We start from the raw sequence: 24,460 nt of genomic DNA, 5'->3' as shown, positions 1-24,460 counted from the left end.
TTCCATCGGGGCTGGCGGCCTCCATCAGGAGGCCCACGCCCAATCCCCGGAGCCTGTGAACGGTGGGGCCACCTGGCAGCAGGGGCTGCAGACGGGACTCGGTCAAGGTCTAACTTCATCAGGGGAGACTGTGCTGGTTACCCTGGTGGCGCCTGGGTCCTTACAAGGGGGGAGATGACGCTGGGCTGTCAGCTGTGAGCACGGGGAAGGGGCTCCAAATGGCCTCTAGAGCTGGAGAGGCTGAAATGGACCTGCTCCTGGGGCTTCCAGAAGGACCAGCCTGGCCAGCTCCTCGACTTCAGCCCGTGACACTGAGCCAGGGCTATGACCCCCAGAGCTGCAAGAACAAATTCAGGCTGCTGCTCAGCCACGACACCGCTGGTCATCTGCAGTCATGGCTTGGGGACCCAGAATGTGGGGTCCTCACCCTGGCCCTGCTGACCCCCGGGTCGGGGAACCCTGCGTGGGGGCTGCACCCCGGCCCTGCCCTCCAGATGCCACTCGCACCCCCTTCCCAGTCAAACCAGCCAGAAACCTCCCCAGACCCTGCCCAGGGCCCCACGGGGCAGCATGGCCCACAGCCTGACATCCCTGCCCCAGACCCTCGGCTGGACCCGCAGGCCCGGGACTCACGGAGGCGAGGCGGCCCGTCTGTGAGAAACCACCTGGAGGCATCACCTCTCGACAGGATGGGACCCGAACCCAGAGCTGATGGCGGAAACAGGCTGCCCAGCCGGCCTAACCTTCCTTAGAGAGAGGTGCACCCTGAAGGTCGTAGGCCAACCCCACCCTGACCCCCGGTGCCGCTGACCTCACTGAGACCCGGGACAAGCTCAGCTCCCACTCCAGGCCCAGGGCTGAGGCCCAAGACACTGAGTTTCTCACCTGGGCTGGCAAGCACCTGCCGTCAAACCCGCCCTTCAGCGCGGAGGAGACGGTGCATTTACACACTCCTGGTGCCGGGTACCCACCGCCTCCGCCCAGTCCCTGGACGTCTTCACCAGCCCGGAGGGAGCCCCGTGCACGTCTGCCATCACTCCCTGCTCCCCGCCCTCCCCCAGCCCCTGGCAACCACCCAGCCTGTCCCCACCTCCACGGACTCGGGGAAGGGGCACCTGTCAGCACGGGAGCCGGGCACAGCTCCACAGGGAACAAGACGACAGAGCGCTGGGGGCTGCTCCGAAGCCCCCGCCCGGCCCACACTCGGACTGGGGAGGGGGCTGCACTGCCAAGCTGCCTGTCCTTTCTCTGCCCCCACCCAGCCCATGGGGGGCACCCCAGGTGGCAGGGGCCTGCTTGCTGCACCCAGGATGTGACACTTCGGCCGGCACCTGTGTCCCAGACAGCCCACCTGGGAGGCCCTGCTGGTGGGGAAGGGAAGGCCCCGAGCAGCAGCGAGGACCACCCAGTGCAGCCTGGAGGAGGGGCCTGAGGGAGGCACCTGGGCCCTGGCCACCTTCCGGGCACCTCCTCCACTGCCACGGCAGAGCTGGGCACACGTGGCCCCCGGCCCTGGGCTGTTCAGGGAGGGGGGTACGGGGGGTCGAGCACAGAGCGAGGGGGCCGGGGCTCCTCCAGGCCCCTCCTGAGGAGCACGGGGAGCTTGAGGTGGAGACGAAAAAGAAAGGCGGAAAACCACCGGGCAGGGCCTGGTCTGCAGACACACTTCCTTCATCGAGTGGATTAACTGCTCACATCAAAAATCAGGAGTTTCCCCTAAAAATCTGCCTTTCCGGCTAATCTTGGAAAATGGGTTTCCCACATCGCGGCTCCATGAGTTTCCTGGAGCTGCCTAACAAGTTAGCACACACCTGGGGGCCTGAAACAACAGGAATCCCTTCTCCCCCCGTGCTGGCGGCCAGGGGCCCGCACACCAAGGGCAGCAGGGTGGCTCCTCCGGCGGCTCTGAGGGACAAGCTACCCTCGCCCCCTCCTGCCTTCCGGCGGCTTCCAGCGATCCTCGGCGCCCCTGGACTCACAGCCGCAGCTCTGCAGGACCCGCGTCCCCCCACACATGACCTTCTCCAAATTTCCCTCCTCTCGCCAGGGCGCCGGTCACCGGGTGAGGCCACCCCGCCCCGCCCCGCCCTCGTCTTAACTGACGCCGTCTGCAAAGGCCTCTCTGCAAACAAGGCCACGTGCACAGGGGACGCGGGGACAGGTCTTCGGGGGACACAGCTCAACCCAGTACAAGACGCCAACGAAACCCGTGCACGTCTCACCCCGGCGCCTCCACGGGGCTCCCGCAGGCGTGCGAGTTGGGGCCCGAGACAGCACACGCTGACGTCCTCCCGACGCAGGAAACGCAAATGGTCGCAGTGACGGACGGCCTCGATGGGAGCACCCGCGGTGATTATCATTTTTGTTTTTTAACTTCCCCACGATGAGACTCTAATAAAAATTTTAACACTTAAAAACAAGTGCTAGAGAATTCACTTGGCCTAACTCAGTGACACCAATAGCAAATCTGCCCACCGATTAAACATTAAAGGAGGTCCCGGCTCATCAGAAATGCATTCGGAAGATCCGATTACCTGCCCCTGAGAAAGCAATTTTCTGACTTATTTATTCTCTTTAAAACAAAGGTCATTAGGCATCTGTGGAGCAGCTTAAGATTCATGAAGCCCGAAAAACCAGTGCACACACCCCTGGCCTTTCACTTAAGTCAGCTCAATGTCCACACAGACACACCGCCTGCCGTCTCCCGCTCGGCTGTGGTTAACATCCTAAGAAACAGAAATGCATAATTGGTCTTACGGCCTCACTTTGAGAAACACTGAAATTCTGTGATTTGTGGCTTTTTATGCAATAAAACCTGTGGGAACGTGGAAACGGCTCCCAGAGCCCCGCGCTTTGAGGACGGCCTGGCGACAGCGTCCGCGCTCTGCCCCCGAGTTCCGCGGCCTCCCCGGGGACGGGGCCCGGCCTACCTTCAGGACCTGCTCCAGGTTCTCCAGCGTGGCTCGGAGCTGGCCTCTGCCCGCACGGCCGAATCGCGGTCTCTGGCGGGGACGCTGGGCGTGTGGCTAAGCCGGCATAACCTGCTCTCACCTATAAACAGAGGGCGGAGAAGAGAGTCGGCTCACAGCGGGCACCGAGGCTGGCACCGCCCGCGCCTTCCGGAACACTCTCCCTCACTTCCTTCCAGAGGGTCTCCCAGCCCCACTCGTCTCCCATCGGCTTCGCACCTGGGTCCTGCCCCCTCTTCCCGCCCACCACAGCCACAGCCACAGTGATTGGTTCCAGACTGGGAACATGACCCAGAGCCAGCCAATCAGTGGAAACCCCCTCCCTGGATACAGGTGTTCCCTGGAGAATGAGATTGTCGGGGAGCCAGGAAGACACCCCATTACCAACGGGCCTTGGGATGCGAGGATGCACATCTGAGAACAGAGCCAGCAAGAGGGAAGTAGAGCCAAGAGACGGAGACCGAGAAGCCGGGCCCTGATAACATCATTGGAGCACCTGGATCCAGCTGTGCCTGAAGCTGATATTTATTTTCCTTTCCAGTTACTTGGACAAAAAAAATTGCTTCCTTATATTGATTTTGTTGTCTATCCATTTTAACTATGAGAGTCTAAACATACAAAAATGTTACAAAAATTGTCTGTGCATACTCATTCTTTTTTCTGATAATTTCAGTCTTAAAACTGGATAAATATTGCACCACAATTCCACATGGATTAGAACGGATGCCCTAATAACCTCAGAACCTGTGTCTTTTCCACACTCAGGTCAAGATATGAATTTACTTGGGGGCCTCAGGCTCTCCTCCAGCTTCTGCTACGGTTGAACTGTGCCCATCCAAAAAAAAAAAAAAAAAAGGGTATATTGAATTCCCAATCCCCAGTACCCTGGAATGTGCCCTAGAAATATGGTCTTTAGGGGTGCAAAGTTAAGATGAGGGCACGCTGGAGGAAGTGGGCCCAAAGCCAATATGACTTGTGTCCTTATAAGAAGAGGGAAGTTTGGAGCCAGAGACAGACACACGGGGAGAAGGCCACGTGGAGATGGAGGCAAAGAGCAGAGGGATGATCCACAAGCCCAGAAACACTGAGGACAGCAGCAAACACCAGGAGCTGGGAAAGGCCAGGCAGTCGTCCTCCCGAGAGCTGTCAGAGGGTGCGAGGCTGCACCCACGCTTTGGACCTCCAGCCTCTGGGACTCCGAGACCGTTTGGGGTGCCCTGTTTTGTCTCCCAGGAAAGCAAGACAGGGTCTGCGACACATACAGGGTACGCTGCTTCAGAGAAGAATTTCAGTGCTTTATTTCCTATTAATTTTCATTCCATAGGCAACATATTTTAACCCAACTAAAGAACTTTAGTTCCTTCCTCTCCCCCAAAAGGTACAACATGAGTCATGCCTCCAATAACAGACTATTATGAAGTCACGTTTCTCAGCAGCATCAGTCTTTCCTGTTTCAAATGCTTTCTGTTCTGTGAATGTAACCTGACAAATCCTGTGCGCCAAGTGAGAAAAGACAGGGAGGTGCCCACCTGGCACGCCTAATGGGAACAGGGGACGTGAAAGCTGTGACTAAGAGGTCACACCGAGGTCTGAAGAGCAGGGGTATTTCCGTGTCGCTCTTCTGCAACGTGACGCATCAGGCCATGAACTTGGAAAACATTTCAAATGCTCGAGGGGAAAACGTCCCAACCTAGCTGAGCTGGCACAGGGCTCCCACTCGAAGGGCAGGGCCGCGGGTCCAGGCTGGCAGAAAGCCGCACCCCTCCTGGCCCAGCTCTCCAAGGATGTTGGACTTGGGGGTAAAGTCTGAACTCCCTGAAGTGTAGCCTCACGCCTGAGCCAGTGTCAGTACTCTCAAATATAAACCAGATCTCACCACTGCCGTTTGACACCTCACGGCCGTTAGAACAAAATCCAACTCCTCACGGCACTAGCGAGAGCCCATGGGACCTGACCCCCTGTCCCCACCTCTCACCTGCTTTCTCTCCTTTCCACAATTCAGGTGTGTTCCCACCTCAGAGCCTTTGCACCTGCTGTTTCCAGGGCCTGGCACCCCCCTGGCCCCACCCCACCCTGGGCAGGTTGGCCCCTTCCCATCGGTCAGGACCTCAGCAGAGAAGCCGTCCAAACTCCCGAGGGAAGGCCCTCCTCCCCGCCCCACCTGCCCCTGCCCCCTCACCCATGAGGACGGCACCCCTACCCTCCCCTGCCCACCCTTAGGCCCTCCTCACTGTCCCAGGCTCTACTGCCCACAAGACCTCTACACTACCTGACACTACCTTCCGTGGCTGCAGACATTCTCCCTGTTGTTGCTCCTCCTGAGAAAGTTCCAGCCGGACAGGAATTTTCTCTCGCATCTAGTCCCTGCACCACCACCCCCACCCCACCCCGGAGCCTAGAGGAGTGCCCAGCCCGGTGATCTCAGTGGTCAGGAAACAGTCCTTGACTGGAGGGAAAGGGGTGCAGAGAAAATGGCAAATGGGAAGCTGCCCACATGGTGGGAGGGTCGGGCTGGCCCTGCCCTTCCGAGCCACCCAGCCCCATCCTGCTCAATGCCGGGGCAGGGGGATGCGGATGTGGGGCAGGGGGATGCGGGTGTGGGGCAGGGGGATGCGGGTGTGGGGCAGCCGCTCCCGCCCTTCTCATCTGCTCCCGGTTAGGTTTGGCCACGGGAAGACACCCGCAGGGAAGAGAAGGTGGAGGGGAGAGGGGTGGGCATTGACCCCCTCCCCCGGCTCCTTCCCCCACCCCCAGCCCACATGCGCCGTCTGCTTCCGGACAGAAAGGGGTTCCCCAGCAGGCCTGGCACTGCTCGCCCTAGAAAGGCCCCGGCTGGCGTCTGGGAACCTGCATTTCAAGGAGAGTTCTCGCCAGTCCAAGGACAGACGGGCACGGCTCCCGGGCCTGAACGCTTTGTCCAGCTTTCCTCCTGGGGGTCTGGGACTGCAGTTCGTGCCAGCAGAGGGTGCCCACGCGGCTGATCAAACCCTGGACGCTGAGTCCCCAGTGAGCCCCTGGGAGATGCCGTTTCCCACGAGCTGTCACAATCCAGTGCAGGAACAAAGCGTACCCCATGCAGCTCCACAGGGAGGGGACTCCGGGAGCTGGGCCTGCTCTGCTCCAACTGCGCCCCCTTCTCCCTTCGCTGATTTTGCGGACACTCCCTGTGCTGGTCTGAAGCTGTTATGCAACCACAAACGGCCATGCTCTTTTAACCCATTCCTGTGGGAGCACACCTGTTGTGGGTGGGACCTTCCGATGAGGCTGTTTCCATGGAGATGTGACCCTGCCTTCTCGGGGTGGGTCTTAATCCCCTTGCTGGAGTCCTCCGTGAGGATAAAAGATGAAAGTCAGAGAGCACAGAGAAGCTAAGGGATGAAACCCAGAGAAAAGCCTCTGGAGGAAAGAGAGAACCACTGAAACCAGCCCAGGAGAGAGGGACCGCGGTCACCACGTGCCTTCCCAGGTGACAGAGCTTTCCTCAGGGAAGGCATCCTCTCGTCAATGCCTTAATTTGTAACTTGTAACTTAATAAATCCCCACTGTTATAAGCCAACCCATTTCTGGTAAATTGCATTCCAGATACTTTAGCAAACCGAAACCGATTTTACTACCAGAGAAGTATGGTGCTGCAATTTGCAAACACCAAAGAAGTAGGAACAGCTTTTTAAATGGTTAAGGGGAAGATTCTGGGAGAATTGTGAGGAGCTTGATAGAAAGGCCTACACTGCTTTGGAGAGACTGCTGGTGGAAACGGACTCTAGAGATACTTCTGATGAGGCCTTGAGCAGAAATGATCAACGTGTCGTTGCCCACTGGAAGGAAGGAGATCCTTGTCTTAAAGTGGCAGGTTTTTGGCAAACTTGAGTCCTGGTGTTGGCTGGAAGGCAGAATTTGGAAGTGCTACCTTGGATATCTAGTTGAGGAAACTTCCAAATGAAATGTGGAAAAGGAGGCCTGGCTTCCTGCAGCTTGTAGTAAAATGCGAGAGGAAAGCGATAAGTTGAGAACTGAACTCCTGGGTACAAAGAAACCAGAAAGTGATAGTTTGGAAAATTCCAAGCTTTTGGAAAACGAGTCCCCAGAGAATAGTGGCCCATGTGAGAATTTAACCAAGCCTGGAACCAGCCATTTCAGGGCTGGAGATGGAGTTATCCGGAAAGGATTTGTGGAAAGTCCTATTGTCTGACGGTTGGGACCCCTGTGTGCTGCAAGCCAAGCCAACAAGTTTTTGCAAGATCTGTATAAACAGAACCACTGCCAGCCTGGTCTAAAGGGGACAAAAAAGGACACAAGATTGAAGGAAAAATGACTTCAAAAGCAGAACACGGAAGCTGAGGGCTGGAGCCCAGAAACCTCGGGCCGGGAGAGAGACCCACCCGTGTACGGGGAGAGGGGATTTTGTCCTAGAGTTCGCAGCGGGTGGGCCCCCTGCCTCCTGCCCCCTCGTTCAGGAAGGGTGCTGCCGTCTGGGGGACTGCGGGGAGCTCGGCCACCCCACTGTTCAGGAAGAAAGCTGCCGCCCCGGGCCTCGGGGAGGGTGGGTGACCCACTCCTCCTGGTTCACCAGAGACCTGCCTGGCTTTACCACCGAAAGCCCTTTGTCCCGGGACCCCCCAGTCCCAGTCAAACTGAGACAGAAGCCACCCCATGTCCCTGCCCTACGGGCTGAGAGCTGCAGCACTGCCCACTGCCACTGATCCTGGGGGCCCTTATCTCCCCCACAGCTGTGTAAACACCCCCAGAGACCCCGCCAGTGCTCCTTGGAGGGTGCCACCTGGTATCCCCCGGAACCCAGGCCGAGAGCCACCAGCTCTGCCAACGACACACAAGCAGAAACCTCGGGGGGGCACCCCTTCACACATAAGACGGCGAAGCCCCTGAGACAGGCTGCGGCTATTCGTCCACTCCCAGCCGGAGACGGGAGGTGCTGCCAGAGCTGCCACAGCCCGGCACCCTGGCACCAAGGCAAGCCAAGGCCCCTGTTCCTTCTCCCAGCAGCCACCGCTGCCTGGGCTGCCACCTCTGGACTCCCGTTCTTGTGGAGCTGGAGCCCCGGGGTCCACTGTCCGCTCACAAGCAGGGGGAAATAATCCCAGATGATAAACCCAACAAACCCCGAGAAGGGCGCGCTCCCTAAGTCGCAGCTCCTGCCCCAACTGCCCAGGTGCAGGGCTGATGCCTCGAAAACACCCTAAGTCTTGGCTCAGAGGGGCCCTGGCACGGCTGGCACCTCAGGTTTGCCCCCTGGGGTCTCTCCAGCGTGGCTAGCCCAGGGCCTCGAGGGGCGCCCGTCTACAGAGCCCCCATGGTCAGGCTCACGCGGGGCAAAGGGCCTCGTGGCCTTGGTGAGTCCAGGTCAAAGTCGATCACATTCCTGACAGAGATCACGCCCCTGGAGCCACGTGCCCGTCCTGGCCTAGAACATTCCCCTGGAACGGAGCCAGGCAGTCTCCTACCCCAGGAGCAAGGCTCCGAAGAGCAGAAAGGCCTGGAGGAGGTGTTCACCGAGGCAGGCGGCTCCTCCCCGTCCTGACTACGGGGGAGCAGACCGAGCCCCCTGCACAGTCCTGGGGACTGAGGGAAACCACATGCCCGGCTGGGCACTCCCCCTTAAAGAGGTGCAGTCCCACAAAGCCCAAACGTCTATGGTCTCACCCTCAGAGAGGCCCCCAACTTTCTCACCAATAAAGTAAAGAAAAGGGGAACACCTGTGAGCCATGTGAGCCTCCTCCTGACCCAGACTCCGGCCAAGCTCGGGCTCGAGCAGGTCACGGCGCCGGCTCCAGGACCTGGGGCACCAAACAGGCTTCACCTGTGACCCTGGACACTTCTACCGCAGCAGCCACAGATGCCCATCACTGAACCGGGGCATCGGTGCCCGACTTATCCCCTTTCCAACACGCAGGCTCAGACGGAGCAATGATGTCCCAGATGGCAGGGGAGCAGTGAGAAAGCCCCCCCAGACCCCACGTCCACACGAGCGACAGCTGCCTGGTCTGGGGGTGCCTATGGTCCCTTATCACCCAAGAAAATTAGAAATTTGAATTTTTGTTTGAAATCAGTAAAAAAAAAAAAAATCCCTGCATCGTGTCCTGGGCTCCCAGCCTGCTCGTCCCCCGCTCTGGGCAGCCTGCCCGCGAGAATTCAATACACCATTCCCGGCAGCCCAATGTCACACTCCGAGCAAACACCCGATCTTTCCTGCGCAGCCTTTGGGGAAGTCGTGGATGACCCGCCTCCCCGGTTCCCGAATCGAGAGCCCTGATGTTAATTCCGCGTTCCTCATCAGGGCCACCCAAAGCAGAGCACGGCCCAAGCAAGCGTCAGCGGAGGGCTGGCACTCCCCAGATGTCCAGGGAGCCAGGACAAGTCCCCCGACGGGCTTGCTGCTGTCCTGGGGTGCTCTCGGCCACCCTGACCCCCTGCTGCCCTTCTACTTCCCTGGTGGCCCCTGAAACGCACAGACATGAGGCCAGTCCTGCGGGATGTGCTGACCCCAACCACCTCTCCCCTGCAGCTCGCGGCCGGGCGCTGGAAGACACACCTCACCTGTGACGTGGACAGACGGGCGGGACACACCTGGGCAAGCCCTGCAGCCCCCACCTGCTCTCCTGAGCCCCCGGGATTCGCGGGGACGGCAAGCTCCGCGTCTGAGCCCTGCAGCCTGTTCACGAGGCCAGGCTGGGAAGGCAGCAGGGGAAGATGCCTCAAACCTCATGTGAAAGCTGCGTGTGGGATTTCAGGAAGATGGAGAGAGCCAGGTCCTGGGAGAGCCCAGCCCACCTCCCCTCTGGGTTCAGCCGCATGCCTGCTTCGCCCGGTGTCCCTCTGGCCCTCGCACAGCTGCAGCCACTCTCTGGGGGTGGCAGCTCCTGGCCTGCGGTGGCCTCGGGCAGAGGAGTGCGGGGTGATCTGAGAACGGAGAGGCTGCCCCAGGTCAAAGCTGCACACACACAGCTCCTGCAGCCCCAGCATCAGCTGCATCCGTGCCTGACACCCACCAGGATTTTACACTTTTGTTCCTGTTTAAATAAAAATACTCCTGGGTTGAGAAAGCCATTCAGCCTCGTTTTGTATCCAGGCCTCAGCATGAACATGACTTTATTAGAGCCTTTCCAGAGAGCGGTTTGGAAAGGAAGACAGAGCGGGATCTGGAGGGAGCGGGGAGAGGACACAAACGGAGAGTTGGAGATGGACTAAAAACATCTTTTCTGAAAAGAAAAAAAGGGGGCCAAATAAAAAGGCAGAAAATACTCATCAAATAAAGAACGCTCTGGTTTTATACTAAGTAGTTAGAACTCAGGCGTTCTTGAAAGGCGCCCTGGTAAAGCTGGGAGATTGTCGGTCCACCGCAGTCACTCCCTCAACAAATACCCCCCGAGCACCTGCCCCATGGCCTGTACCGGCCAAGGGTGCCGCGACGGTGAGCTGCCGCCTCACGGGGGTAACGGATAAAGGAAGACACGCGATGGAGTAAGAAAGTGATAAAGGACACAAAGGAAACAAAAGTTGTGGAGGTTGTCTGGAGAGAAGCAAGGGAGCGTCTTGGGCAGCACCAGACTTGCCTTGGCCTGAGGCATGACGGGCAAGAAGCTGCCAGCTGTCCAGGGCCCGAGAGCCGAGCGCGAAGCAGAGGAGAGTATCACGGGCAGAGAGCGACCTGGGAGCTCAGGGCTGATGGACGGAGCGGCTGCAGTGACACGAGTGCAGAGAGGAGCTGCTGGGGTGAGGGCCACGGGGATGGGGCAGGAATTCTGCTTTTTTATTTTATTTATTTTATTTTATTTTATTTATTTTATTTACGGAAGGCAGCGGAAGGTTTAATCAGAGGAGAGACTGGATCCGGTTTGCGTTTCAGGACCCCCTGGCTGCTGTGGGGAAGACGACGTAGGATAGTAAAGAGGGGGAGAGATGCCCCTCAGGGAACCATACCAGCCTCCAGGGAAGAGATGAAGGCGGCAGTGGGCAGGGGAGGAGGGGTCTCGGGTTAGCTGGGGGAGTGAGGGAGGCTCCCGGCCTTGAGGCTCGAGCAGTGGGGCAACCAGGGGTGATTTACTGGCTCCAGGGAAACAGAAGAATGGGTTGGAGGAAACATCAAAAGTTCTGCCGTGGCCTGTGGTCAGCGCCCTGATGGCGAGTGGACTTCTAGGTGACGATGATGGCAGCGGAGAAGACTTCATGAGCTGGGACCTGACGCGGGTCTCAGCTACCATCACACTGTGGGGCATCAGGGACCACCCCCTCCCTGTGGGCCCTGGCCGCCTGGCGGTGGTCAGTTACCTCGTCACGCTGCCGGGCCTCTGCGGGGAGGCCTGCATGCTGGACGCTCGGGAAACGCTCTCTGCGGCTGCATCCTTAGTTCATCGTCCTAGGACAGAAGACAGAGTCCGTGAGCTGGGTCCCCACCCTTCAAGGACACGGGGGAGCACAAAGGTCGGGGTTCTGGTTTTGGAGTCAGACCCGGTTGGGTGCTGGTTCTGCAGTTCACAAGCTGTGTTCTAAGACTCGTTTCTATCTGAGCTGCTAGTTCCAGAATCTATAGAATGGTGGTGACGATATTTCATGGTGATGTTGTAAGAATTTAATAAAATAATACACATTAAGCACTTAGTGCTGCGCCGAGCAGATAAATGGCACCCAATGGTGCTATTTACCTGCCTCACATGTTTGTGTTCTAAAGAAGCAAGAGAACTTCTCGCCAGCTGGAGCTACTGAGTCAAGCAAGCCCTGACGTGCCCCCTCACCCACTCCACAGCAGACGCACGAGGCACTGGGAGGAGCCCCTCGGCCTGCGAGGTTCTGAGCCCAGAAACAGCAGAGAGAGTTGAGAGCCCAACTTCTCCAGGACATCCCGGAATCGACGTGCCCCCCGTGAGGCAGGAGGCCTGTGCTGGCTCCAGGCTGCATGTGCTCCCACCGCCAAGAAGCCTGGGGTGGCCCGGGGCCCGCCCGGAGCCGAGGCCCATCCGAGGGAGGCGGGAAGAGCGGAGCCGCTGCATCGGCGTCTGGTTTCAGTCACCCCTAAGCTCCGCACGGTACAGGGACTCTGAGCTGCCAATAATCAAACCGGATTTCAGACTGGGAGCGCCCAGCCTGTGGGTGACACGGGGGCCGGGGTGAGCTCAGAGAGAGAGAGAAACTGAGGGCAACTCTCCCACAAAAGCTGCTTCTGCAGATGAAAATCCCAAAACACATAGAGAAAACTAACACTACAGAAGAGAGCCCACAGAGTCAGCCCTCCTATGAACTAACTCCAGAGGAAATAAAAATAATAAAGCAGTCTGAAAACGACTTCCATAAGTATGCTGAGGTTCTTCCCAAAGATGAAAGAGGGAGAAACATCCACTTAAAAGGAGAAGAAAGGAGCAACGGGGGACTTGGTGGTTCCCAGGGAGTGGGGCCTGGCGACCCACAGCCTCCAGCAGCCAAGTCTGCGTTGATTTTCAGGTCCCCCCTTTCGGCCGCTCTCCCCTTCCTCTGGGCTGCTGTCATTACCAGCTCCTCCATTCCTGGGACCAACCATGTTTCCACGGTGACGAAACCTAAACAGCCCTGCCCAGGGTGCTTTGTTCCAGGGAGTCCCCAACCTTCAGGGAAGCACTCGATAAGGGGACACCACCTTCCCGCCTCTGACATGTCCCCGATGGCATTTATCTCTGTCTTTCCACGTAAAGCAGGTCACAGCGGCGTCCCATGGTGGCTCCCCGAGAGCACGTGGCCAGGCCAGCCTGTCCCAAGAGTGCCAGGTGCCGGCGACTTCCAGGGTGGTGCCCAGGAGGTCACCCAGCTCCTGGCCTTGGAGGGCTGTAGACGCCCCGAGGGAACCCGAGGCAGAAACATCCTGGAGAATACAGCGGAGAACTCGACGTGGGGTGCACCACGGACTCCGAGGTAACAGTATCTACACAAACTCGGGCTCTCCCCCTGTGAGGTCCAGGTCTCCACAGATACTGAGCCTCACTGCCATACTGTGAGATCTGGGTCTCCACAGGTACTGAGCCCCACTCCCATACTGTGAGGTCTGGGTCCCCATATGTACTGAGCCCCACTCCCATACTGTGAGATCTCGGTCTCCACAGGTACTGAGCCCCACTCCCATACTGTGAGGTCTGGGTCCCCATATGTACTGAGCCCCACTCCCATACTGTGAGATCTCGGTCTCCACAGGTACTGAGCCCCACTCCCATACTGTGAGATCTGGGTCTCCACACATACTGAGCCTCACTCCCATATTGTGAGGTCCATGTCTCCACAGGTACTGAGCCCCACTCCCATACTATGAGGTCTGGGTCCCCATATGTACTGAGCCCCACTCCCATACTGTGAGATCTGGGTCTCCACACGTACTGAGCCTCACTCCCATATTGTGAGGTCCATGTCTCCACAGGTACTGAGCCCCGCTCCCATACTGTGAGGTCCAGGTCACCCCTGTCCAGGTCCCCACTCCCACCCCGTGTGGTCCATGGAAAGGACAGCGGGTCACAACACCCCATAGTGCGGAGATATCATCAGGACTTGGGGACCTGGTCCCTCCATTTCTCAAATGCAACTTTGGGCAAATTACTAAATTTGCCTTGCCCTTGTAAGCAATTTTGCTGATTTAAATGAAATCATACCTAAAAATACATTCTGCAAACTGTAGAGGGCAATTTGAATATGAAACATTTTTAGTTGAGTAAATGTTACTCAGTCCAAAAGGGGCTGAAACCATTTCTGGTTTCCTATAATAGTATGGAATCGGGGATGGGAAGAGGCACAAGGCCAAACCCCTACATCCCCTTCTGTTTTCAGAAACATCTGGAAACGCACACGTGCTTCAGCTCCGACTGAGCCGCATCTCTCCTGGCCCGTCTGAAACCAGCCAGCGCAGCCACTATGGAGGAGACGCCGCACTATTTCCACGCTTTCTTCCTAATGCGGGTTAGAGGCGGCCTCCAGGGGAAATACAGAGCTCTAAGCTGGTTCTAACGCAGGCCTGCGATCCAGAGAAACACGTGAATTTTCAACAAGGCTTCCTTGCTCACTAGGTTTCATCACCCTCGATGCACCTGCGGTGTACACTCTGCCCTCATAATACAACAAGAACAGTCAAATTTATATTTGGCTCCCGTTGGCTAGTACCACCGGAACACAGCTCTCCCATGCATCTCTTGTCTACCACAGACACAGGGATTTTCTAGAATTTGTCTATAGGTGCAGGTGGGGGGAAAGGGAGAAGGAGAGAACATTCTCATGCCTCCAGCTGGGGGTGCAGAGGAAATGGGAAACCTGGTGCATTGCTGACGGGAATGTAAAATGGGGCAGACACCACGGGTTGCTTAAAAAGTTAAACATACAACTACCAGATGACCTAGCTTCCATCCCTAAGTATACACCAGAAGAATCGGAAATATGTGCAAACAAACGCTTGTTCACCACTGTTCTTAGCAGCCCCTGCTCACAAGAGCCAGAAGGTGGAAGCAGGCTGAGCGTCCGTCACCCAACGGACGGATAAACAGAATGTGTAGATACACACCACGGAATATTATACAGCCATGAAAAGGAAGGGAGGACTGATATATGCTAAACACAGACGAACCTCGAGGACATGATGCTAAGTGAAAGAAGCCGACCGCAAAAGCTCAGACACAGCGGACTCCACTTATAGGACCGACCCAGACAGGCAAATCCACAGGAAGGAGACTACTGGTGGCGATGGGGCAGGGGCCGGGGATGATTGGAGAACTGCCTAACGGGTACAGGCTTTTCTCCTGGGGTGCCGAAGTGTTTTAGGACTCGAGAGGAATGATGGTTGCACAAGACTGTGAACATACAAAATGCTAGTCTGAAGTGCACACTTTAAAATGGTTAACTTCAGGCAAATTTTAGCTGAACAGAGAGATCCACCACGTCCTCCAGCAAAAGAGCTGGACGTGATGTGAGGGGAGAGGCGAGGCTGCTTCTCACGGGGGGCCCCGCATCTCCCCTCACAGAGCCCTGCATGAGGACGGTTTTCCTTCGGACAACTGGTCCCCTAAATGCAGCCACCACTGCACCTTGGCCCACTCCCAAAGCAGCCGTGGGCTCCCCCGCCGTGGAGACAGCTGGATTCCACTCACCTCTGCCTCAGAGCCTCGCAAAGGGGACCTTTCCCAAAAGTGAGTTTGGCCTAACACGCTGACTTCAGAACTGAATCCCTGCACAAAATGCAACTCTGCCACGGATGCACAATAATTTATCAACCACTCCCCTCGAATTCCCAAAAGGATCTGAGGATTCCTGTAATAAAAATATTTATTCAGTAAGGCATTTAACAATAATGATTTAAAAAAAAGGGAACAAACAATATGCAGAAAAAATTTATACTAAGGAATCCAATAAAAATGATTCTCCCCATCGATTGCACATTAGATTTAAGCTCTGAGCCTGCCAACCGCTAATGCAGAGAGGAAGAGTGATCAATTATAACTTTGTTAATGTAAAGGAAGAGCCTCCTAGGAGTTCTCCAGGAAAAACAAAGCAATGAAAAGTATTTAAGAGACTTTTTAAAAACGCAGTTGGTTTCTTGAGAGGTGATTTATCAGTATTACTATAAAGTAGAACCCACCAAGATTTTCCTGCCTTCCGCTCTCCTTCCATCCTAGGGGCTTTACTTCACCCAGTTTCCAACCCTTGACCATGGCAACTGTGAGGGACGCAAGCAGCTGGAAACAGTGGCTGTGCAAACTGGCCCACGTATAACTGAGCGGCTCTCCGTACACTGCCCGGCCAGGCGGGGTCACTTGCTCAGCGACACCAGCTTCTCCCTCCAAAGAACGCTCCCATGGACTGATTATTGATTGAATTTGCCTTTTGCACCAGGTGACTCAGGTACCTCCAGGTGTTAGAAAATGTGTTCTGAGTGGAGACCCAGATCTGTCTTCTGCTTGCAATGTGGCACCTCAGTGGCCACAGAGAACAAACCCAAAGCCTTTTTCCACGTGGGTGCCCTTCCGATATTTTTAAGTTAACTTTTTGAATTGAAGTAAAACACACAAACCGTGAGGTGCACAGATCACAGGTGCACAGCTCTGTTACATACTACTGGGTGCAGAGTGGGGTAACCGTGACCCAGATCAGGAACCAGAACGCAGCCGGCAGCCTGGAAACTTCTCCCCACCCGCTCCCGGTCAAGGGGTCCCGTCCCGAAGGGTACCTGCTGCCCTGCTTCCGTGCACCAGAAACCTGCTTCTCCGTTCTGTGAAGGCTACATAAATGTAAGAAAAATGTATCTTTTTAATGTCTGCCTGTTTTTTTCTCAACATTTTGTCTAAGATTCACCCATGTTGTGTGCTCTACTTCATTGCTGTTTAGTGTTCTCTTGCAGGAACATTCTGAAATTTGCTAATCTTATCTACTAAGTTTGACTATTGTGGTTGACTATAATGATTACAATTAACATTGCAAAGAGCTCTCTTGAGGACGTCTCTGGGACGTGGGTGCACGGGCCTGACAAGCATTTACCGGGGAAGGGAGCTGTGGGGCCTGGGATCTGTCTACACCAGCTTCCGTGGATGTTGCAACAGTCTTCCCGGTGGGGGGGTGTGAGGCCCGGAGCCCCTCCTGGATGACATGTGGCTCCAGGTCTTTTCTCGTGGCAGCCATCCTGAGCGGCACAGCCAGAGGGGCCTCTCGTGGCAGAGCAAACCCGGACACCTCCGGGAGCCTCATCCCACGGCTCAGGGGGGCAGCCGGGTGTGGGCCAGGGAAGGTGGGCAGGGCTGGGGGGAGAGTGTGCACCCGCCCCCAGGCTCCCGGGGCTGCCATCAATCCCACAGACGGGGGCTGAGAACAGCAGCGACTCATCCCCCCACCCAGTGCTGGAGACCAGATGCCCCAGTGGCAGTGTGGGCGGGCTCTGGGGGGCTCTCACTGCCTCTGCCCACCGTGACTCGTGGCTGCCCCCCCCAGTCCTGCCTCGTCTCCATTCACTCACACACACACCCAGGTCCTCTGTCTCCACACAAGGACACGGTCCTGGGACTGAGGCCGTCTAATACGTAACAACCTCCTCTCCGCTCGCTGCCAACACCCCGGTTCCCAGCACGGTGTCCTCCCGAGCTTCCGGGTGGACATGGATCTGGGGGCACAACTCAGCCCGGCACAGCCGCCGAGGCAGGACCCGCAGCTCAGCTCCAGCTGAGGGCAACGTGCACCCGCATCTCCAGATCCTCCGCGTCTCCAGATGAGCCAGAAACAGACATTTTTATGGATTTAAAGGAACTGACTCCTACGCTGACAAGGTTCCTAGCTCTCCAAGCCCCTGCAGCCCCCCAGGAGCGTCTCGGTGGGAGGCCGTCACCTCCCCTCAGCCCACCCCCCACCCGGGACCCCGGCTCGGAGCCCACGCAGGCCAGTTAGGTTCGCAAGGGCACGTCCTGTCCAGCCCATAAAGATACGACAAACAACATGGGTTTTCCATTTATAACACTGATATAAATGTTTTTTTAAAACATTTGGTTTGTACAAATGAACCAACTTGAAACCATGAACAGTGTTTCCTGGTGAGAGGATGCGCAGTGACGGGCGGCAGAGGGACGCACGGTGGGCGGCCAACACCGGCTCAGGGCGGAGAGCCGGCAAAACACGTGTCCGTGAAATCCCTCAACACGAACAACGGTAAGATAAAGCTCGAACGGCGGCGCACGGCACTGGCCCTCAGCGCTGTCCAATGCGGACACGCCCCAAGGGGTCTGAACAGTTGCTGCGATGTGAAGAGGGAGACCGTGGCTCAGAGGGGCTGGGCGACTTGGGTACGGCGGCACCAAGAACCCACGGCAGGGCGCAGCTATTCACAGCCTGTGCACACCCGGCCACCCTTCATAGGGCTGACCCTGCATGTACGTCAACACACACGTCCCTCCTGTGCCCCCACACGCTGGGGGCTGCACACTTCACATGTGCATTTGAACATCTGACATATAAAGACCAAGTGGATTTTTTAAAGTGGCAAAATAGATTTTGCAGTATTCTCACCAACAGAACCAGTCACCAGCATCGCAGAGCCCCAAGAGCCACAGAAGCGAAGAAGCTAATGAAGTCAGCTTCCCAACGGCCTCCTCGCGCTCTCCTGGCCGGGCTCTGACGTCGGGGACGTCAGCAACGTGGCGTCTCCTCCCCACTCTTTCACGTCAGGCTGCCCAGGGGTCAGGCAGGGGCTCCTCTCTGTGCAGCTCTAATCCCGAGTGGGGTGGGAGGGCGTGGAGTGGGGGACAGCTGGGCAGGCTGAGACGCATGGTGACAAAACCGCAGGACACGCCGGGGGGTCTGCAGATCCCTGGGGCTGCGCAGCAATTCTCCTCTGTGACTCTCCAGACCAGGGCACACGAGCCACATACAGGCCCCTCCTGTTCTCGAAATAAAGTTCCACTGGAGCATAGTCACGTGCTATTTTTTACACAGATCCCTGTCCTCATAGAGCTTTGGGGGAGCGCGCGCACACACACACACACACACACACACACACACGGTGTGTTGGGCGTGGAGAGGCTGTGCACAGAAACAAAGCAGGACGTGAACATGGAGCTCCCCGGACGAGGTCAGGGAGGGCCCTGAGAGGGGGATGAGCAGCGGCCCGCAGCGAGTGAGCAGCGGGTCCTGGGGCGCCGCGTGGAAGGGCACTGTGGGAGAGGGAACAGCGAGCACAAACGCCTTATGACAGAGCTCGCTGGGGAAGAAAAAGAGCAGCAAAAAACGCAGGAGGTGAGGGACACGGGAGGAGTTTGACGGAGCAGTGAGGGTGAGAGCAAGGCCCTGGCACGAGCTGACACATTTTAAACAGCCCCCAGGGAAGAGAATGAACGGGCGACCTGCCGGGAGGCCAGGCAGTGGGCCCCGGGAGAAGGGAACGCGGGTTGGAGTAAGGGACGGTGAGGGAAACCAGAAGGGGTCAGTGCGTGGACGTGTCCAGCGGGCACCGGCACGTGTTGGAGAAGCTCCGCAGCGCTGGTGTCCAAAGGGACGGAGGGAGCATCGGGAGGTGGGATGGAGTTGCCAGCACACTCGGGACGGTGGACACCGGCTACTGCAGCGGACATGCGTGAGTGAGGGCCTGGCCAGAGCAAAGGCGGCGGGAGGCCCACGGCGCTTCGCATGCTCACGACTGGAACCCAGAGAAGGAAGCGGGTGCGGCGGGAACTACTGGGACAGCCCAGGCCCCTTCCCCAGGGAGCAGCGGAAAGCACGGTCCCCGCGCGTCACAGCCACCCTTGTCGTCCGTGTTTCCCCTGCCTTGACATGCTGAGATTGGAGAACTTTTGTCCCCCGAATTTTTCTTCTTTACATGAACTCACCGTGCTCTGCTGGCGCTGCTTTACCTGGGGGCCAATTTCCCTCACAGTCACTTTCTTGCCTTCCAGGAAGGCGCTCCAGCATTTGCAGTTTCTCCTTCCTTCACCAAAATGCACGGAGGCCACTCGCGGTGACATGAGCAAAGACCATTCAGCGATTCGTTCTTCAACTGCAAATGCCAGAAACACAGCTGGACCCTTGCTGTGTCTAAGAAAGGGGCTTCCTGCCTCTCGGTGCACACAGGTTTGTCCTTGTGTGGCCTCAGAGCCGTCCCTGCTGGAGACGTTTTGGCCCACGGCTCCCTGACTAGGGAAACCGGAAACACCCTTTGAAGGGTTTCAGCCCGAGCATCAGCTGGCACAGAGTCGAGCTGGCGCCCGGGCGCAACACTGAGCAGCACCAGGGCTGATGTTTGTGCTGCACCCGCCCGGCACGGCACAGCTCGGACGGTATCTGTACTGTTGCCTTCATACTCACTCCACAAACACCAACAAGGCGCCCTCATCCGTGGGATGCCCCCGTGCAAGTCAGACCAAGGCAGGTTCCTGGGTGAGCAGGGCACCCTGGGCAGGGCGGCCAGGCACCCCGGGGAGCCGAGCGCTAGTCCACCAGGCGGCTTCTGCATGGCCACGCTCAGCGGCCCTGGTGAGGGCATCACCCCAGTGCCGGGAGCAGTGATAAACATGCGGCAGCGCCCCCGCTCTCGTGCAACCATCAAGCAACACACCGGATGGAAAAACATCACCTCCAGGAGAGGAAGCAAGACAGGCGCTAACGGGTGGACATTTGAGCCGAGTCCCGGAAGAAGGGAGCGCGAGGCACGTGGCTATCCGAGTACAGCAGGGAAGCACGAGGAGGAGTGAGGACAGAGGCCTGGGGTCTTCACGGAGCCACGGAAGGCAGGGTGGCTGCAAGGCTGTCAGAGAGGGTGGGACAGGGCGGGGGCACTCCGGACAGATGCAGCATCCGTGGGTGTCACCAGCTGCTCTCACAGGATAATCCGGGATCCGTCCCCCTGGCACGACACACCTGCCGGACGCAGAACCTGGGTGTATTCCCAACACGCTCCATGTGCTTTTCAGATTCCTAAGCCTTTCCCGAGGGTGGGAGGACTCCAACATCACACGCTTTTTCCTAGAGACACAATCCCAAGTCTTCAATCCTCTTGCTCAAGTTCCAGCCAGGCCTCAGAGCCTGACGTGACTGTTTTATCACGGAGCATGTGTTCCATCCCTTGCCTTTAAAAACACACACAATCCTGTGGCAGAAAATGAAAACCGCAAATAGAATCCGAGAGAAGAGTGGTGGGTGGGGAGGCTCACGAACTTCACTTTCACGTAATTATTAAAGGAATAATCCTGTTCCAAACAGAAAAGGCTTTGCTCCGCGTGCGCGATGCTCTGACGCCCGTCGGGGGAGCGTGCCACCACGACCACACGCAGGGAGACGCCTGCTTTCGGCAGCCACCTGGGGAGTCCAGAAGAGGTTCTGGATTAACCAGCGCTTTTGACCTCGGAGCCAGGAAACTCATCCGATGAGACTCCAGGTCTCCACCAGAGGTTTTACAATTGTGGGTGGAGAAACAGCCTTTCTGTTGTAAGTAGGAGCAAAACTGATACAGGAGGGTGTTCGGTTTGCAGGAGGGTGTCCGATACCTGGTCCGTGGATGTGTCCGTCTATTCAGCATTTTATTTACCTGCTTGTTTTAAAATTTGCATTATCTCCTGATATTTCAAAATCTAAAAAATTCACATGTAAAATATGAATTTCTGGCTTCTCCTGAAAACAGGGAAGTGCTAGAAACCCTGTTTTGCTTCCCCTGTAATTACACCTGCTGGGACAAGGAAGACACCCCTGTGAGGAGGGGCACTGCCCTTTGACCCGCCGCAGCCCTCACCGCTCCCTATTGTCTCCCTGCCTGCGGCTGAGGCAGGCACAGCTGCTTATCTTCACACGCACCAGTGCCGTTATAGTCCTCACCTTACAGAAATATTTCCCCATACCCGTGCTTCCACCGAGAGTGAGAAAGTGAAATGCAGACGTGAGAAACCTGTTTCTCACGTCCGCATTTTCTCTGTTCTATTCTTCGAGTGAGGATACTTCTGACTGTTTCCCCTTATACAGCAAAGCTCAGGACAAGTAAGACTCTTTACGTTGAAGATACTAAAAACCATTTTTAAGCTGCATATAGTCATATGGAAAGAATTCTCTTGGCCTTGAGATCCTTCAGTATCACCTGGCATACTTCGGTTTCTGGCCAAACAATGGGGAAAAAATCTCCTACGACAGCTGTTGGAACTGCTGAGAAATGCACATCCCCGATTTACCAACATGAGCTTCAACAGCAACACCGAGACTGAAAGCAGACTTTTCTCACCGTGGTGCTTTATAACTGTCAGCAGGCTACGGCAATGCTAAGGGAAGGTCTACATTTCACATTAACAGCAGCTGCAGAAATCGCTTTCCAGCCGTTTCCATGTGGGGGCTTTGGGACGCCATAGAACCCGCTGGAAGTGATCCCAGCCTGGCAACGAGGAGCGGAGACTGCACTGCACCCTGTGCGAGAGGGAGACGAGACGCCTCATTCAATTCTCCCCAATTCCAGGCAGATTCCAGACGCGGCGGCATCGTTGGCTGCTCCCGGCTGTCGCTAAGGATTCCACCCCGATGCCCAGCGATCTCTGGGAGAAGCATGAGCACAGAAAAGGGCCTAATCTGCTTCCTGCTCTCAGGGACCCTTCTGTTCTCCTTCCTAATGAGGACAGGCTGGAGAAACTCATTATCCTTAAGGAATGCATCACGTTTCTAAGCAGGAGGTTGGTGCAAGCGAGACCAGCTCCCTCTCCTCATCCTCTCCCCGTGACAGGTCTCCTAGGCCGTGTGGACGGGGCTCGGGCCTTCCAGTGCGGGGCCGGGAGCAAGGAGCAGCGACGCCCCGGCACGTCCAGCGAGAGGCCTCCACGCAGACACCAGCAGAGACCGAGGTCCACCCTCACTCGAAGCATGAGCAGAAGGGACAGGAGACAGGAAACCCATAACCTCCCTCCACTTGCGTTACAAAATTAAGGGTTCCGATGTAAGCCCTAGACTTGCAGGCAACGAAATAAATAGAGGCACACAGGTGAAACGCCTTCCTTACCTCCATCATTTCTAAAACTCTATGAATGAATTGTATAGAAGTCTCCTGGAATATCTCCAAATGCTATCCTTTTGACAAAATACAGCGACTGGTTTAAGGGTTAAGTATTTTATTTCAATGCCCTTTCACTGCATTTCCACAGCTCAAGCTAAAATTGTGATCTCCCTAATCTATTTTGCCACAAAACACTTTCAAGTGACATTTCTGCTACTTCCGCAAAACTGCCTTTGAGATTCTATCTCTGATGTTTCTTGAATTTTGTTTTAATTAGAAGGCCACTCGAGTTACCCCTCTTGGTGGACGGCTGCCTGGTGAGATATTCATCAAAAAACCTTCGCAAAACTCACTTGGTGTCAATGCACCTGGGAAAGCGTCTCGAGGAAACGTGCACATCTGTGCTGATAATTTCATTTTCCCCGAGCAAACGATCCTAGGCAGCCCACACAAAATGCTGGCAACAGTGTATTATATTTAGCGTGCTCTCCATCTGGGGGAGGGGCCCACCCAACCTTGTCACCCCAGGCTGGCTGTCATTTTCGGTAAAGCTGAGTCAACAGTGAGAACTCTCAAAGCCAAAGCAAAATGGCCCCAACTGTAAGGACAAAACAAGCCCCCAGGGCCCATTCAGGGGGAAGTGATGCAACTATAGTTTCCAAGTCAATGTGAGAACTTCAACTTTGGAATCTCTGGCTATTATGAAGAGATAAAACATGACACCAGGTGGAGGAATTAACGTTCCGCTTAGAGCAAAGGGCGGTTATAATTTACATTTGGAGAAAGGACAAGAGAGGAAGAGAAGCGTGTGGGTGAATAGCGGGGGGACGGGAGGGGGGTGCTGCTGTCTCACTGCCCGACTCCACACCACGGCCGTATGGTCTCTGTTTCTTGGTCTCAGACTCCAGGGGAACCTCAGCTTACTCCCCTGACAAAGTTTCACTTCAAATGGCACACAGAGAGAGAACGAAGATGTTCAGAAAGCCATCCTTCTCCAAAAACAAAACAGGCACGCTTATATTTGAAAAAGGGTGAAACTGATCATATAGCAAAGGTGGGCTTGAATTAAAACAACTTCAAACTAATACTGAAGTTTAAGTAATCATACTGTACCAGTGTCAATTTCCTGACTGTGATCACTATGCCATGATTGTATAGGATTTCTCATTGGGGGACACTGGTAAAAGGAACACGGAAACTCTACTAGTTTTGCAACTACTACGTGAGTCCAAAATGATTTCAAAATAAAAAGCTTTTAAAAATGAGACCATAAAATGCTAGACAGGATAGGGGATGCTCTTGCCAATTAGACCCCCATTTCACACATGCACACGGTTCCCCCACACGCCTGAGACGTGGCATCAAATTCTGCAGGCGAGTCTCGACGACATAAGGTGTGTCTCGGTCCTTAGGGGGAGCACAGTCTACTTGGAAAAACAGAGGTGATAAATGCAAGAAAAATCTAAAACTGGAAGTTACCTAGGGAACACAAGCAAAGTTGCAAGGCTGTACATGCATAATAAAAAAATGCTGATACAAAAAGAAGATGCAACATGTTCACAGAAAGGAGCACGTGCCCAATAGTGACGGCTCGCTCTGATGGGACCTCCCGAAGGGGGTGTGCAAATGTTACACTCGGCTCCCTCCATTTCCCAGCACACAGCAATCACGGAATTTTTAAGTAACTGACTGAATTAACAAACGGATACATGAGTGAAGATGAAAGTTCATCCAGGTCTTCGAGGGTTTACACAGGATGAAGTGGAGCAGGAATTCCAAAAAGGGATATGACTTAAGAAGTATCTCCAAGTGCAGAAGTTTAAGCTCAGACTTGGGGAAGTGTCCCTGACAGTTGGCCTGGTAAGCAGCATTTGTAGACATAAGTGGCGGCAATCTGGGGTCAGTCAAGGGAGGGGCTTGAATGTTAAGAAGATATTTTTTTATCATTGTGCCATCTCCCAGAGCCCCAAGGAATTGTTTCCATGATGTAATTCATAAGATATTGCTCGTTCATCAGTCCTCTCAGTTTTCTTGAACACTTATCCAT

General features: G+C 55.8%; 1 protein-coding gene across 6 annotated transcripts in view; it reads right to left on the bottom strand.

Annotated features, from left to right (window-relative positions):
- RIMBP2 (RIMS binding protein 2) overlaps positions 1-24,460 on the bottom strand; it is a 220,841-nt gene that overhangs the window by 116,550 nt on the left and 79,831 nt on the right. For all 6 annotated transcript variants that reach the window (XM_037817065.1, XM_037817066.1, XM_037817067.1 and 3 more), the window contains exons 3-4: positions 11,253-11,340; positions 2,931-3,051 (exon numbers count right to left, since the gene is read on the bottom strand). The gene's annotated coding sequence lies outside the window, so the exon portion shown is untranslated. The remainder of the gene's footprint in view (positions 1-2,930; positions 3,052-11,252; positions 11,341-24,460) is intronic.

The sequence above is a fragment of the Choloepus didactylus genome, chromosome 23 (assembly GCF_015220235.1).
Source record: "Choloepus didactylus isolate mChoDid1 chromosome 23, mChoDid1.pri, whole genome shotgun sequence".
NCBI lineage: Eukaryota > Metazoa > Chordata > Mammalia > Pilosa > Megalonychidae > Choloepus > Choloepus didactylus.
Note: the sequence above shows the minus strand (reverse complement) of the source record. Positions and strands in the feature narration are given on the sequence as shown.